The sequence below is a fragment of the Heloderma suspectum genome, chromosome 2 (genome assembly GCF_057233095.1).
Source record: "Heloderma suspectum isolate Gila_16-S chromosome 2, 16-S_ref, whole genome shotgun sequence".
In the NCBI taxonomy this organism is placed as follows: Eukaryota; Metazoa; Chordata; class Lepidosauria; order Squamata; family Helodermatidae; genus Heloderma; species Heloderma suspectum.
The window spans coordinates 160289740-160304473 of record NC_139459.1 but is presented as its reverse complement, the minus strand read 5'-3'; the positions used below and the strand labels follow the sequence as shown (position 1 = coordinate 160304473).

Genomic DNA, 14734 nt, shown 5'->3' with positions numbered 1-14734 from the left:
CGTAAGGCAAGGAGGCCTGCTGGCTCCATTTTTGTTTAACATTTATGTAAATTATATAATTGCACAGCTAGCCAGTGACTCAAATTTCCCTGTGTCTGTTGGGGCTCAGAAATTGAATATATTATTATATGCTGATGACATGGGCTGCCTTTGCATTAAAGTAAAAACCTGCATTCCTCCTGTTGTGGAGGCTTTCCATGTTTACAGCAGGGAGCCAGTGACCACGTAATTGCTGAGAGGGAAAGTGTTTAATTTTCAAGGTTCCACAGAACTCAATGAAACCGCACCATCTAGTGGCTGTTTTAATTGCGTAACATTCCAACTTTTAAAAAAGAATTCATTCGTTCCAGATCTTTTTGAGATGGAATAAGCAGGAAATACCTCTGAAGGTGACGGACTCGACCTTGGGGGAGCTGGGGGTGGCGACGGCCGACAGGAAGCTCTGGCCTGGGCTGGTCCATGAAGTCATGAAGAGTCAGAAGCGAGTGACCGAATAAACAACGAACAACAACCTCTGGATGTGCCCTGGAGGTTAATGACATCATGAAAAGGACCTGCAAACTTCAGTGAGTGAGCAATCTCAATAGCAGGACAAAAGCTCCACGTCAAGGAGCCCAAAGTTGCTCAACCTTGTATTAGATCTTGGAACTCTGATTAGTTCCTTATCCAGTAGATAGCAGTCATACAGCCTATATTCAGCCTCTGCTAGACAGCACAGCAGATGATAATGGTTGTTGGTAATTGCCTCTAAGGGCTCAGTAATGGGAAAGAGGAATTTGTGTTCTGCATCACTGAAGAAGAAAGGGCCAACAGACATGATGGTGGTCATGGGTAAAGTGATGGCCCAGTAAGCATTCTACACGTTACCACAGGCACATGAGTTGATGCATTCCCTTGCAGAGTTAGCATGCCAGACTGATAATCCAAGACCAAGTGTGCTGCTGGTATGCTAACTCTACGGGCTGAGTGATGTGGTAGGCAAATGCATTTATATGCAAATGTCTAAAAACTTTGGCTGGTCTTGGAGGCCAGCCAGACATTTGTGGTTACCAAGCCCCTCCCCAAGCCCCCCATTCTTATGACTGCATCTTAAAAACGACTGGCGCTGAGGAGGGAATGGGGGATTGTTCCTAGAAACACACTATGCAGTACAGCACTGAAACAAGCCTTGTTTTGGAGCTGGGGAGAGGGAATGGGGGTCATTTCCTAAAGTTGTGCTGTGCTTTGGAGGCCCTTGGAGCATGTAGGCAGCCTAGCATAACTGCAGGGACAATTGCCACCTGCCCTTCTCCAGCTATGAGCTGGAGAGGAGCGTGGGAGCTTATTTGGCTGTGGGCTGGGAGCACCTTTTATTTATTTTAGGCATTTATACCATGCCCTTCAAAAAAAAATCCCAGGGCTGCTTACAGCATTTCAAAACACAAAATAAATTAAAAACATCCAAATTAAACACATTTAAAATATACTAAAAAACAATAAAACCAATACAAGCAAAATCAACGGCTGCTTGTCATGATGGCTATATACTATCTCTAGGACAGAGACAGTATGCCTCTGAACACAGTCACTGGGGAACAACACCAGGAGAAGCTATTGCCATCATGTCCCGCTTGTGGGTTTTCCTGAGGCATCTGGTTGGCCACTGTAGCAAGCAAAATACAGAAGTAGATAGGCCTTTGGTCTCATTCAGCAGGACTCTTTGGGTGTCTCTACACCTCCAGTTTATCGCACATTCATGATTGGCCACTCACTGAATTGTGCGGGTCCATTACATGACATCATCATTCAGTCATTATCCCACCATTTCCACCCACCTATCTTGTGTTTTCTTCAAACTGAAAAAATGTGGTATTGTTCCAAATATGCACGAATGGAGCGACATGACCTCCCCGTGTATTTCTCCCCTAGTGCGAATGAACCGCTGTGTGTTGGTGGCTGTGGGCAGTTGTTTTGGGTTGCTGGGGATGCAGTCATGATGGCAAAGGTGGTGACGATGGACTGTGGGGCGTGTTGCCTACCTGTGCCTGCACCACTTTGGGTCCTTGCCATTTTCGGCCTGCAGCATTTTGAACGTGGCGGCAGAGCAGCAGATCAGCAGAGCTACAGGTCGGCAGAGCAGCATGCTGGCTTTCCGACCTGCCGGGACACCCCCCTGCTGTGCATTCCCAGCGAGTAAACAGCTGAGTAAATGACAGAGATTGTCAAAAACACTAAATGGGGAGGCAGGGGGGCAGAGAGATCAGTGGGGGTACTGTCTGCATGTCAGTCCCCATCCACCAGTAATGTCCAGGGGGAGGGAAAGGGGCAGGAACCAGGGAGGAACCCCAAACACGTGTAATGCTTTTTTGCAGAAAGGTGGCAATGCCTCCGAGCGGCATCATCACCCCCATGAGAAGGAAAGAAATGAGAAATAACTTGACAGGGACAGTCATCTAAAGAGAACGACCCAGTCCTGAAATGATACTGGATGAGGAAAGAACCGGCATTGATGTAGAATTCGCCACCTGTGTGATGGAGCCCTTCTTATATTCTTATGGAGCAGCATACAAATAACAGACCCATCTGTATGCCCTGGCCGTGGGCGGCTAAGGTTTGGAGGTGCTGAGATAGTGATAAGCCAGATCCAGGTTTACTTACAAGGAGACTTTATTGAGTACTTGCAGCACACAGGCGTACCCAATGGTTGGAGCAGACAGCTTCTCTGAACCCAGAGCCATGGGGTAAAATGGGTTTTATACAATACATGTTAGCAATGGGCAGCATGACAGCACCAAGCGTTAATTAGTGTTCATCTGCACCTTTCCCAGCATAGACTAACAATACTTGTTCAGAGGGAAAACAATCAAAACTTTCCCAGCACAGCCACCTGTAAACATAGCCTAAACAGAGCCTCACTTCTCAAGCACATCCTAGGCCCTGATAAGATAAGCGGTAGCTCGTTAGCATGGAATGTGCTGAGGCGGCAATATCAGCCTTTGAATAATCTCACAAGCCAAGAGGCTCACTAGCAAGAGAATTGCACTAATAATAATGCCTAAAGAGAGCAATATGGATCTCTAGGCTCCTCTAAAACTACTGGTCACTTGTTTACAGGTCTGGGGCCATTACACTCCACCCCCAGATGATCAAAGGATGATATGAGTCTGTGCATCACAATATCTTCTTACCCAGAGGGCCGGATCTTCTTTGCCCTGTCCTTTGATCACCAGGGGATTGAGAACTACTTTACTGTATATTTTAGAATACAACAACCATATGAGCAAGCACACAAGGCTATAAAGCTGTTAATGATAGTCAGAGGTATTGCAACCACTTGCTTCCACCTTGAAACCAGTCTGAAATCGGTTTGAAGAGGAAGTCCTCTTCTAGGTGATGTATTTTCTCACTTTGCACATACAAAGCCCTTACACTGTGATTTATCATACTCTGCTTGTCAGGAATGTACATGCAGCATTCCTGCTGCAGCATGGCACAAATACCTCCCTGGGCCGCTGTAATCATATCTAAGGCCAGGCAGTTCTGCAAAATAGCAGTTCTCATGCTTGTCAACTACATTCCAATGGCTTCTAGTGCCTCAAAAGTGATATTCAGTGCCATATCCATTGCTCTTCCAAAAGATATTTACCTTGTACATTATGGTAGCCACTCCACTCTCGGGGAATAAACTCCAAGCATAATTAGCAGCACTGAAGATGCTTCGTTGCCATCTCACCTTCCAGGCCCTGCAATTCTCTATGGCAGGGCTCTCTAAGGTATTTCCAACCCTATGGAGACCCCATAACAGTCCCAGGGAACACCTTCCAAGTCATCCTGGGGGCAACCACGGCCACGCCTTTTCTCCACAGATCTAATAACTACCATTAGGGGCAGCCAGTTAATGCCAGGATGCTCTTTCTAATACCCACCTTCCCAACACACTAATGGCCATGGTGGGGCATACACTCTTAATGTGGTAAGCCATCCTATCCCACTGTGTAATTGCTAGGGATGGCAGCGAATTCTGCCACGGACCCCAATGAGGCCAGATTCTAAAGAAACCTCTGCCTCCCTGCGGAATCCTCTTCAGCCGGATCCCCCAGCTCCGGAGCACCAGCAATATGGCCGCCATGCCGTATCACTGGCTGAAGGGGATTGACTGCGGACGCAAATGGCATCCAGGACGTCATTTGTGGCTGTAAAGGTCTTAGTTTAAGGTAAATGCAGCCGTAAATGGCCCTGCTTTTTTTTCATGCAATAGGCTACGCAAATATTTGAGTAGCCTATCACGTAAAACAGGGATGCAAATGGCGTCCACTACGCCATTTGCAGCCATGTTATTTCACCCCCTGTTTTTTCACTCATTTGGAGTTATATCTGACAGTAAAGACATTTGCAGGTATCGCGTAGTATTTAAGAATTCATAAAATGCACACAACAAACTTTCATTGAAATCTAACACGATGAGCGGAAAACACCTCTTGCATGGTGAGGCATGATGGAGCAGATCCAGCAATCATACTGCACCTCCAGGTTACATGGTCAGGGCCCATCAATATCAAGGGAAAGACATACTCACACACGCAAGGAGTTCTAGGCCACCACTTTCACATCGGCAACTCCATGCCGCATGAGTTCTGGCAGAGGGAAGTCCAAAAGTCGTAGATCAAACCCAGCCTGCCATACACTGAGCTGACTACAAGCACAGACATACAATCCACAGCAACGAGAGTTCAAGTCTATGAAAAGCCTCACAGCACTTTTCATGGCAAGTGCTTAACAGGTCAAAGTTCCAGTCCATGTGCAGAGTTCTTCTAAAAGCCCATACAATGACAAATCCGAACAGAGTAGGCTTTGGGCAATAAAGACAAGATGTTCTTAGCCAAGGCTCCCTGCCTCTGCATCAGCTCAAAAGGAAAGGTGTGACTTTACACCCTTTCCAGATCCCCCGACAGACAAGGGCCTTTAGCCTTTCAGCAAGGCTTCTGTCTAAACAGAGCGGTACTGCTCAGCTCTCTAACAGTGACACTTCAACCTGGACAACTTTTCTGCAAATCCCACTCCACCTCTGTCAGGTTCTCACATACATCATTCCAGCCTCCCTGCCCGCCAAAGCTAGACCAGCAGTGGACAGGGAATTGGCCCCTGGCTCCACTCTGAGAACACTGACAGAGATAAGCTCACAAAGACTCTGACATTTCTAAAAACTGAATAGGCCCAAACTCTTCCAGGCTACTTCTAATCAAATCCTGGCTATAACTTAGAAGGCCTGCTGCATTACTGATGCTGGGCCTTTGACATTATCTTCGCTCCCATAGAACCTCCTTACCCTAAAAACTTTACTCCCCTCCCTTCACACCGTCTTGGCTTGGTTGCTCAGAGATTGCTGAGGGGAAGCAACTGTCTAAACTAGGGAGCTTGTAACCACATTGCCAGTGCTTCTGAGCTTTCAATGGGTCTACTTGGAAATTTAAATCTAAGCTATTTCAAACACATTAAAAACAACAAAACCACCTCTTCTGCAAGGAGAAAAGGGGAGATCTACATTGGCTGTCATTCTTAAAGCTGTTGACATGGCTTTACAGACTATAATCAGCTATGATCCCCTCCCCTTAAACTTAAAATTACAGGGCAGTTTTGAACTGCAGGGCTCTTAACAGCAAGGGAACAACAATTGTACTTTTAATTGCTTCTCAAATGAAGACTAAGGAAACTGAGGTTTGAGTGAGGGGAAAACCTTTGGGGCTATCCATCACTAGGTAGGCTAGCCAGGGATTCACAACATGACACACACACCCCTTCTTCTCCCTCACTTGGCACACAAACTTAAGCAGAGTGCCGAAACTCAGGACGCCACAGGGAGATGGGGGTCACCTTATACTTGCATTCTTTACGCAGCCATCAATCTTCTTTGGGAGGCAGCAGGGTGATTTGCAGGGCTTGAAAGTGAAGCTTCATGGTTTGTTTGTATTTGTAAATCCAGGGTTCGAAACAAGACACGATGAGGTAAAGGGCAACTGAATCTTTGCTTTGTCAGGGGTGATGAATGACTCAGGTTGGTCTTTCTCCGCTGGGGTGTCAAAAAGGAAAACAGTCTTGGTTTGCAGTTGTAACATAATTTACAGCATTAGCTAGCCAGCTACGGCAGGTCTCACTGTTTTTGGAGACAGCTACTATGATATCTTCTTTTTCTCAATCAGGTTGGGTCTCCCAGCTTACCGGGTTTGTTGCAGCTTGCAGGAGTATGGTAGTAGCGTTTTTGGCTTGGCTAGGAACACGCTGTCAGGTTTCCCGATCTCTTCAGCGCACATGCTCAGGCATTCCAACACTGGACGCCCAAATCAGTGAGATTTCTTTATTGCAGGGAATCCCACAGCAAAAGCTTAATGGTTACACTCTTCAGAAATCATATAGCTGATAATCAGTAGCTATAGGCTTTATGTACTTCTAGAACAGCCCAAAGCTAAACACTATTACCATGACTGAGATCTTCAACAGGGTTTTTCTGCTTTATTCTGCCTTAGGACCATCCTCTGGAACGCTTTCTGCTCTAAGAGGGGTCTCGCCCGTGCTCTGGGAGTGCTGATTCTTCATCTTTACTTCATTCCTCGTCTTCATCTTCTGGGTCTTCATCTTCAGTCTCCACTTCCTAGGGATTTCATACCAATCGGGGGAGGTGATGGTGTTGTGCACTTCGGCAGTCTTTGGGAAATTCTTCCAAGCTTGGCATATCAGCCTAATGGCTACTTCTTCAGCCTTACACTCCCATGCCTCTTTGGAGGCCAGGCTGTCTTGCAACATTTCTCTAGTTAACAGCCTCAGATCTTGTTTTTTCCCCAGGTCGTCCTTGAGCTTTTCTTTTTCTCGCCATTCTGACTCCTTCTGCCCAACAGTTTGCAATGCTGTCAGCAACAGCCATGCCAGAGTTCCTGCACTCTGCACCTCCTTAGCTGACCACTTTTCCAGCTGCAGAGATTCCAATGCAGTTCCCAGAGCCACTGGCGTGCAGTCCTTCTCCACCTCGGGCCACGCAAATGGTCCGCTCAGGACCGCCGATTGCTTTGCGACTGGACCCCACGGCTCCAACTGCAGACAGCCCGAGAGTCAGTTTTGCAAGCCAACAACCACATCCTCCTTCCCTTTGACTCTGAACACATCAGTTCTCTTGGCACCCTGCTCACTGTGCAAATTATGTGCCCCAGCTGTGGGCTGCTAAGGTTTGGAGGTGCTGAGATAGTGATAAACCAGATCCAGGTTTACTTACAAGGAGACTTTATTGAGTACTTGCAGCACACAGGCGTACCCAATGGTTGGAGCAGACAGCTTCTCTGAACCCAGAGCCATGGGGTAAAATGGGTTTTATACCATGCATGTTAGCAGTGAGGCAGCATGACAGCAGCAAGCGTTAATTAGCGTTCATCTGCAACTTTCCCAGCAGACTAACAATACTTGTTCAGAGGGAAAACAATCAGAACTTTCTCAGCTTAGCCACCTTTAAACAGAGTCTAAACAGAGCCTCACTTCTCAGGCGCATCCTAGGCCCTGAGTAGATAAATGTTAGCTTGTTAGCATGGAATGTGCTGAGGCAGCGATATCGGCCTTTGACTCATCTCACAAGCCAAGAGGTCCACTAGCAAGAGAGTTGTACTAATAATAATGCCTAAAGAGAGTATGGTGGATCTCTAGGCCCCTCTAAAACTACTGGTGACTTGGTTGCAGGCCTGGTGTCAGGGGTGTTTCTGAGCACAGGGAGTGGGATAGTAGTTCAGATTCTGAAGAAGAACCACCAGACATGGGGGAGGTATTTTCCCAGGCTAGTCCAGACATGACTAGGCAGGCTCCTCAGGTTTCAAAGATACAGCTCTTCACCCCACCCCCCAGATAGCAAACAGGGGGAGGCGGGGTTCATGGAGTCTGATTTAATAGATGCCAGGTGCAGACAGAGAGCAAAGAAAGAGAAGGCTGGGGTAGAACTTAAGACGGTCTACCTGATTGGCCTTGTATGAACAGCTGCACTTAGAAGCCTCACAAGAGAGAGAGACAGAGACCTCCCCCCACCCCTTAAGTGAGGCTAGTGAGACCGCCTTCCTCTTTGGCAGCAACTTTTGTAACTACCTTTTGAACCCCCGAAGGCATTTCCTTGTAGACTGAGAGTCACTGAGAATTTGCATCTGTATGACCCTGTGAAGTAATGGATTAAAAGCTGTACACTGTGTTTGTTTTGGCTTTTGATGTTAAGTGGGGGCAAAAGGAATCCTGACACTGGGGGCATTACACCAGCCAAGATAAAAACAAAGCAAACTGAATGAAAAGGTCTGAGGAAATAAAGGTCTTCCCTGCCTTTTGCTAAAATGACAGCAGGGTAGGCACCAGGCAAGCCTCTCTGAAGACAAGATTCCACTGAGGACTTCTGGGGCTAGAGATGAACACTTCAGGCTTGGTTTGGCACTGCTCCCAAAGTCTGGGGCATATAGTTTCCTCCCTGCTTTTTACCTTAGAGGCACTAAGTGCCTTGCCGGTGGAGCACTGAAACTAGCCTCAGCACTCTTCTTTAAAAAGGGAGCTGAAGCTTATCATTTTGCTTCTTCCAAGGCACTTCTAGAGCCTCAGGGGAATAGCGCCAAAGCACACATGGTCCGCCTCCGACCTCTGGAACTGGGGAGGAACTAGAGGTTGTCTCTGCAGTTGTGCTGCACTTGGAAAGTGCTCTGAGCTTGGCAAAATGAAGACAGGAAGGCCTAGTTGTGAGTGGTAAATGTGCATCCTGGCCAGAACCTGTGGCCCTCCAGATGTGTTGGGACTCAGTGTCCCATCACCCAGGCCATCATGGCCAGTGGTCAGGAATGATGGAAGCTGGGAGGCTACCTCCCCACCCCGATCTAGGCTGTACCACTACAGGTGGGGGCTCACATACGTGCCTTCAGACGAAAACTTTCCTCCACATGGAACACTAGTATGCCAGGAAGATGGCTAATCTAGGCTAGAACCCTTTGCCGGCAGGCCGATTTATTACATGCCCGTGTGCGTGTCTACGGGAGCAGCCCATACTATTGGCTATGTAAGAGGCCAACGATCTCCATCGTCCAGCACAGAGTGGCATGCGTGTTTCCTTCGAATTAGAAGGGTCCGACTCAATTCATGCGTTACATGCTTAGGCGTCTGTCTTGGTACTTTTAAATGTACACCTAAAATATGGCAAGCCAATACGCCAAACACGTGCCTCACTCTGGTGTTCTCCCGAGGCAACAGCGGCTCGAGCCGTGCACGTCGAGCGCCCAGTCGCTGGGCGAAACCCGCGCAGCTTCTGCCTCTCCGTGCGGCGCGAGGGCGCGGGGCGTTGTGCGTGCCGCGCTTCCCGCCTCCAGAGACGTTTTTGCCGCCTCCAAAATGGCCGCCATGACGCTACTCCGCTCTCCTCCCTTCCCGGGTGGGGCGCCGCCTTTGCAGCCGTCGTCGCGCAGTGATGAGCGCATCAGTCCTCGTTGCCACGTCTCTTCAGAGCAGCGGGCGGCCGCCGCGGCGACAGCGAGGAGCGGGAGAAGGGACGCGAGTAGGGAGGGTCGGGCCGGGCCGCGCCCCCTCCCCAGCCTGGCGGGCTCCTGGGAGCAGGCCGGCGGCGGCGGCGGCAACGCCAGCACTCGCTCATGGTGCCGCTGGAGAGGCGGTGAGTTGGTCTGAGCGGTCGCCGCCTCCTTCCCTTTCTTCCTTCTCCACGGTGTGGGGTGAACGGGGACACCGGCCATAACGAGGCACGGCCGGGCGGCTTGGCTGCGGAGGAGGGGGCCGCCGCCTGTGCCTCTCCCTTTGTTGCCGGGCCTCTTTTCTGCTGCTTCATCCCTTCCTCCATCGCGCTGGGTTAGTAACGAGTTGCTGTGGCTCAGTTACTGGCCTTCCCGCTTTCGCCTCCCCTCTCCTCAGGTGCCTCCTCCTCTGCGGACGGTTCAGCATCTTCCTTCTCCCGCCCGCCCTACCTACCATGGCTGCGTCTCTCCTCATTCCCTCTCGTTTTTCTCAGTCAAGCAACTTTTTCTCCATTGAGAAGAATGAAACGCCTTGTGCAGGAATTGGGACGCCTCACATAGAAATCCTTCGTTCTGTTTCCCCTGGACGATGGTACTGTTGCTGATGAAGACCAAGGCTGGTAGTGTGAGTTCGTTCATTCTTGTGTAGGCTGCTGAGGCTTATTAGAACTTCTTTTCTTCACCAAAAATTCAAACGTGCAAGGTTTGTCTCCAGATCTGAATGTCAGACTCTTCAGGGGTGCCTGAGTCGGAAACTCGCAGCAGTCAGGCACTCAGCTAGAGCAAGTGGGTGATGCAGATAGCACATTTGACTACCTCTCTAAAAGTTGTGTGACTTGTTCTGTCTAGGCTGCAACCCTGTGCACACTTATGTGGAAGTAAGCTCCATTGAACTAATGGAGTTTGCTTCTAAATACACACCCTGCCCAAGATCAGACTGCACGTCAACTAAGAATGGTCATTTTCCAGTTGGGGGTGGGACTTAACAAGTGGACTTCAAACACCCCAAGTTTCAACCGATGGTCCCCTTGGCAAAGCAAGCCTAGATGTCTGGTCAGGTTAGTGCCCATCCCAATCAATATAGGCCTGGAGACTGACATGGTGAATACACACTACTGCTGGTGTACATTGGTACCACATTGGTCATTGCACATGACTACTCTTATTGGTTGGAATGGGCTTTGTTTTGATCAGCTAACCCCAAAGTATGCAGGACTTGGGGGGCTTATCTTTCAAAACTCCAACAGAACTTAGAATCCACTTGTACTTAGTATCCATTTGTACTTAGAATCCATTTCAAACATAGAATCATAGAATAGTAGGGTTGGAAGGGGCCTACAAGGCCATCGAGTCCAACCCCCTGCTGAATGCAGGAATCCAAGTCAGAGCATCCCCGACAGATGGCTGTGCAGCCTCATCTTGAATGCATGCAGTGTGGGAGAGTCCACTACCTCCCTAGGTCATTGGTTCCATTGTCGTATTGCTCTAACAGTCAGGAAGTTTTTCCTGATGTTCAGCCGGAATCTGTCTTCCTGTAACTTGAGCCCATTATTCCTTGTCTTGCACTCTGGGATGATGGAGAAGAGATCCTGGCCTTCCTGTCTGTGACAATCTTTCAAGCACTTGAAGAGCGCTATCATATCTCCCCTCAGTCTTCTCTTCTCCAGGCTAAACATGCCCAGTTCTTTCAGTCTCTCTTCATAGGGCTTTGTTTCCAGTCCCCTGATCATCTTTGTTGCCCTCCTCTGAACCCTATCCAGCTTGTCTGCATCCTTCTTAAAGTGCGGTGCCCAGAACTGGACACAGTACTCCAGATGAGGCCTAACCAGTGCTCCAGATGAGGCCTAGCCAGTAGAGGGGAACTAGTACTTCCTGGGATTTGGAAGCTATGCCTCTGTTAATGCAGCCCCAAATAGCATTTGCCTTTTTTGCGGCCACATCAGATTGTTGGCTCATATTCAGCTTGTGATCAACAACAATTCCAAGATCCTTCTCACTTGTAGTGTTGTTGAGCCACATATCTCCCATCTTGGAACTGTGCATTTGGTTTCTTTTTCCTAGGTGCAGAACTTTGCATTTATCCCTATTAAATGTCATTCTGTTGTTTTCTGCCCAGCGCTCCAGTCTGTCAAGATCACTTTGAATTCTGTTTCTGTCTTCCATAGTATTAGCTATCCCGCCCACTTTTGTGTCATCTGCAAATTTGGTCAGCATTCCCTGCACCTCCTCCTCCAAATCATTCATAAAAATGTTGAAGAGCACTGGGCCCAGGACTGAGCCTTACGGTACCCCGCTCGTTACCTGTCCCCAGTTTGAGAAGATCCCATTGATGAGCACTCTTTCAGTCCGACTCTGTAGCCAACTGGATCCACCTGATTGTTGTTTCATCTAGCCCACTTTGAGCTAGTTTGCTGATCAGGACATCATGGGGCACTTTGTCGAAAGCTTTGCTGAAGTCGAGGTATATGCATTAATGTGCATATGTGTGTGTCTGTTCATTAATAATGGCTATCAAATAATGAATAATTCTGATTCTTGGAGTAAGTGTCCATTATTGCAAATAAGAATTTATTTTTCTGAAGTACCAGAGAACCCACTGGTGGTCATCTTTGAAGTAACTGGGGATTTTTGCATGGAGAAACAAACACAAATGGAGAGAGCTATCTTTTCAGGGATTGGATACAGGCTATCCTCATCTGCACCCCTGTATGTTTGGCAAGGGCAACATGCAGAGGTGGGGGGTGGGCAAGCCAGTATCCTTCAGTTTCATGCTGATGTGCATGTGCACAGAAGCATGAAACTGAAGGAAAAAAATAAAAATAAAATCCCCGGCTATGGGGAAGTGCGGAAAATGTTTTCCCGGTCCCATTTTTGCACAAAAACAGGGGTGGGGACATTTTAAAAAAGGGATCTGACCCCGACCACAATTGCAATCAGAGTCGGGAAGGGGGACTTGGCAGCAGATAAGACGGGTCTGCCGCTAGGTCCTCTGGAATGCGGGGTGGAGGACTGAGTGGGAGGGAGGGGAAATGAGGGGGCGAATAAGCCACCCACAGTGGGTTGGTTGCCTGATCATCTGGTGGTACACTAACTATGTAGGGTAGATTGTTCGAAAAACAACCCACCCTGCATGGCTAGTCACTCATCATGGGCTACCGTGGCATGTGAACAGCCCAGTGAGAGCATGCCCCTCCCAGTTTGAAAAGTTTGCTTATGGAAAAGTTGCACTTCCTGATGTGAACTACTTTGATCTACATTCAGAAATTTCTTGAAATGAATTACCACCAAAGCGTGGGTTCCTTTTTCTCAGCTCTTAAATCACTTGTTCTTTGAATGCATGGATGCTCACTTAATTCAAAGCAGTCTGGAGTTCATGGGCAGTTTTCTCTCACAGCTTTTCCATTTTGAATTTGCTACTTGGACTATTTCCATTGATATATGCCAAGGATGCTTAACCTGACTTGATTATGTTCAGCATAAGATGACCAAACATTTTATCATTGTCTAGGATATCAAAGAATCATAGGGCTGGAAGGGGCTTACAAGACCATCGAGTCCAACCCTTATTCACTTATACTTATTCACTTTCCTTGTAAATACTGATGAGGAATAAATGTTTGTACATTGCACTTTCCTGTGTGCTGTGGTCCAATAGATAAGTGTTGTGTTTAAATCCTAACTTCTAAAATGTAGCCCTGTGGGATGTTGCACCGCCAAGCAAGGTCCAGCTGCTGAGCAACAACTGGCAGCATTGCTGTGTGTGATGGGAGCATTTGCAACAATACTGGCAAGGATTTGTAACATTGTAGTGATATTTCCTAGTTAGGAACTGTTGTGATTACTCCAACTAGTTGCAGCAATGTCAGCTGTTGTTGCACAGCAACTGGGCTATGCATTATCCAATCCTTTTGCCATGGAGTTTGTGGTAATATATCTATGTGGCAGGCGATCTAGTGGATCACTCCTTTTGGATTGCGATCCTGAAATACTTTGAAATGAATGAGACTGGTAACTAAGGAAGAAAGCAAAGCAGAAGTGGCAGGGGCATGGAAGAATGTGACACACAGAACCAGATCAGTTAGGAGACATTCTGTGCCTTTAGAACTACACAGTCAGTACCAGGCTGTTCCCACAGAATCCTGGCCCATATGGAGAAGAAATCAACCCTTGCTCCACAGAACATTAAGGAGGACACTCAGGGCCCTGTGGCTAGTACTGGTGGTTAGTGACTCCTTACTGAATGGGATGGATGCAGTTGTGTGCAGACCTGACATATCATCTCAAGAACAGACTGCTATCTGTTTCTGCTGAACAATGTGGGAATGAATGATACAGTCAGAAGAAATCTTGAATGGATCTTCACAAACTAGAAGTGGAAGATTTCTGGAAAGTTTGAAGCTATGGGTAAAAATAGCTTTTTCCTAGGAGGAATTGGGAAAAAATGGAAATTTTGGAAATGGAAAAATGTGTAATACTTATTTTTAGCACTCTTTACAAATCTAAAGCCAGTTTGTTACTTTAGGATCCTAAAAGGGATTATGTGCAACATGGTTTGCTCATAAAAGTATCATTAAAACAAAAAACATTTAAAAGTAAAATCAGTACATTTGTAATTATTGTCTGAATAAACTATACTTCTAAGTTTTACTATACCAAACATGATAATTTGTATGAGAAAAACAAGTTACATAATACATTCTAGGTTCCTATTTTATATCTGACCAGAGGGATCTTCAGCAAGTAGTCCCTGAGACAGCTGAATCATCCCAGAAGCCTGAAGGATGAAAAAGAGCTGAAGTCGGGGGAAGACTGGTGTACAGTATCTGTTCATGTTTGTGAGGAATTGGTTGGGAAGGAGTGTAGAGAAATCTGGTCTGAAGGAAAAGCTATTGAGAGCTTATTTAGCTGGGTAAGAGCTAAATAGGATTGTGCTCCCCTTAGAAGGAAGCCTCCAATCTTGGAGGCTTCCGAGTATCAAATGATCTGTTAGGCTGCTGCCGGCAGGGCAGAAGTAACAACACAGGTGATTTTTGCTTCTTGGTGGTCCTTGTACAAAATTTTTCCCTAGACAGGCCTCTGATCCCATCTAGAGAAAGCATGCTGCCTGGGGCTGGGCCATGGCTGAAGAGACCATAGGATTTCTCGTACCCTGGCCTCTCCTCTCCCCTCCCTGCCCACTGGAACACTCCCTTTTCCCTCCCTCCGAGGCCATATTTGCAACCTCGGGAAGCAGCTGG

At 47.5% G+C, this 14734-nt stretch overlaps 1 protein-coding gene and 1 long non-coding RNA gene across 6 annotated transcripts in view; one reads left to right on the top strand and one right to left on the bottom strand.

Annotated features, from left to right (window-relative positions):
* The window catches only part of LOC146353014 (uncharacterized), a 29512-nt gene extending 20107 nt beyond the window's left edge, over positions 1-9405 (bottom strand). The window contains exon 1 of the long non-coding RNA XR_014787932.1: positions 9197-9405. This is a non-coding gene — a long non-coding RNA (uncharacterized LOC146353014). The remainder of the gene's footprint in view (positions 1-9196) is intronic.
* Positions 9406-9473: 68 nt separating this feature from the next.
* The window catches only part of TMEM39A (transmembrane protein 39A), a 54548-nt gene continuing 49287 nt past the window's right edge, over positions 9474-14734 (top strand). For 2 of the 5 annotated variants that reach the window (XM_084835450.1, XM_084835454.1), the window contains exons 1-2: positions 9474-9640; positions 9992-10122. The gene's annotated coding sequence lies outside the window, so the exon portion shown is untranslated. Of the gene's footprint in view, positions 9641-9894; positions 10123-14734 lie in introns of all 5 variants that reach the window. The other 3 variants (XM_084835451.1, XM_084835452.1, XM_084835449.1) reach the window with 2 other exon arrangements.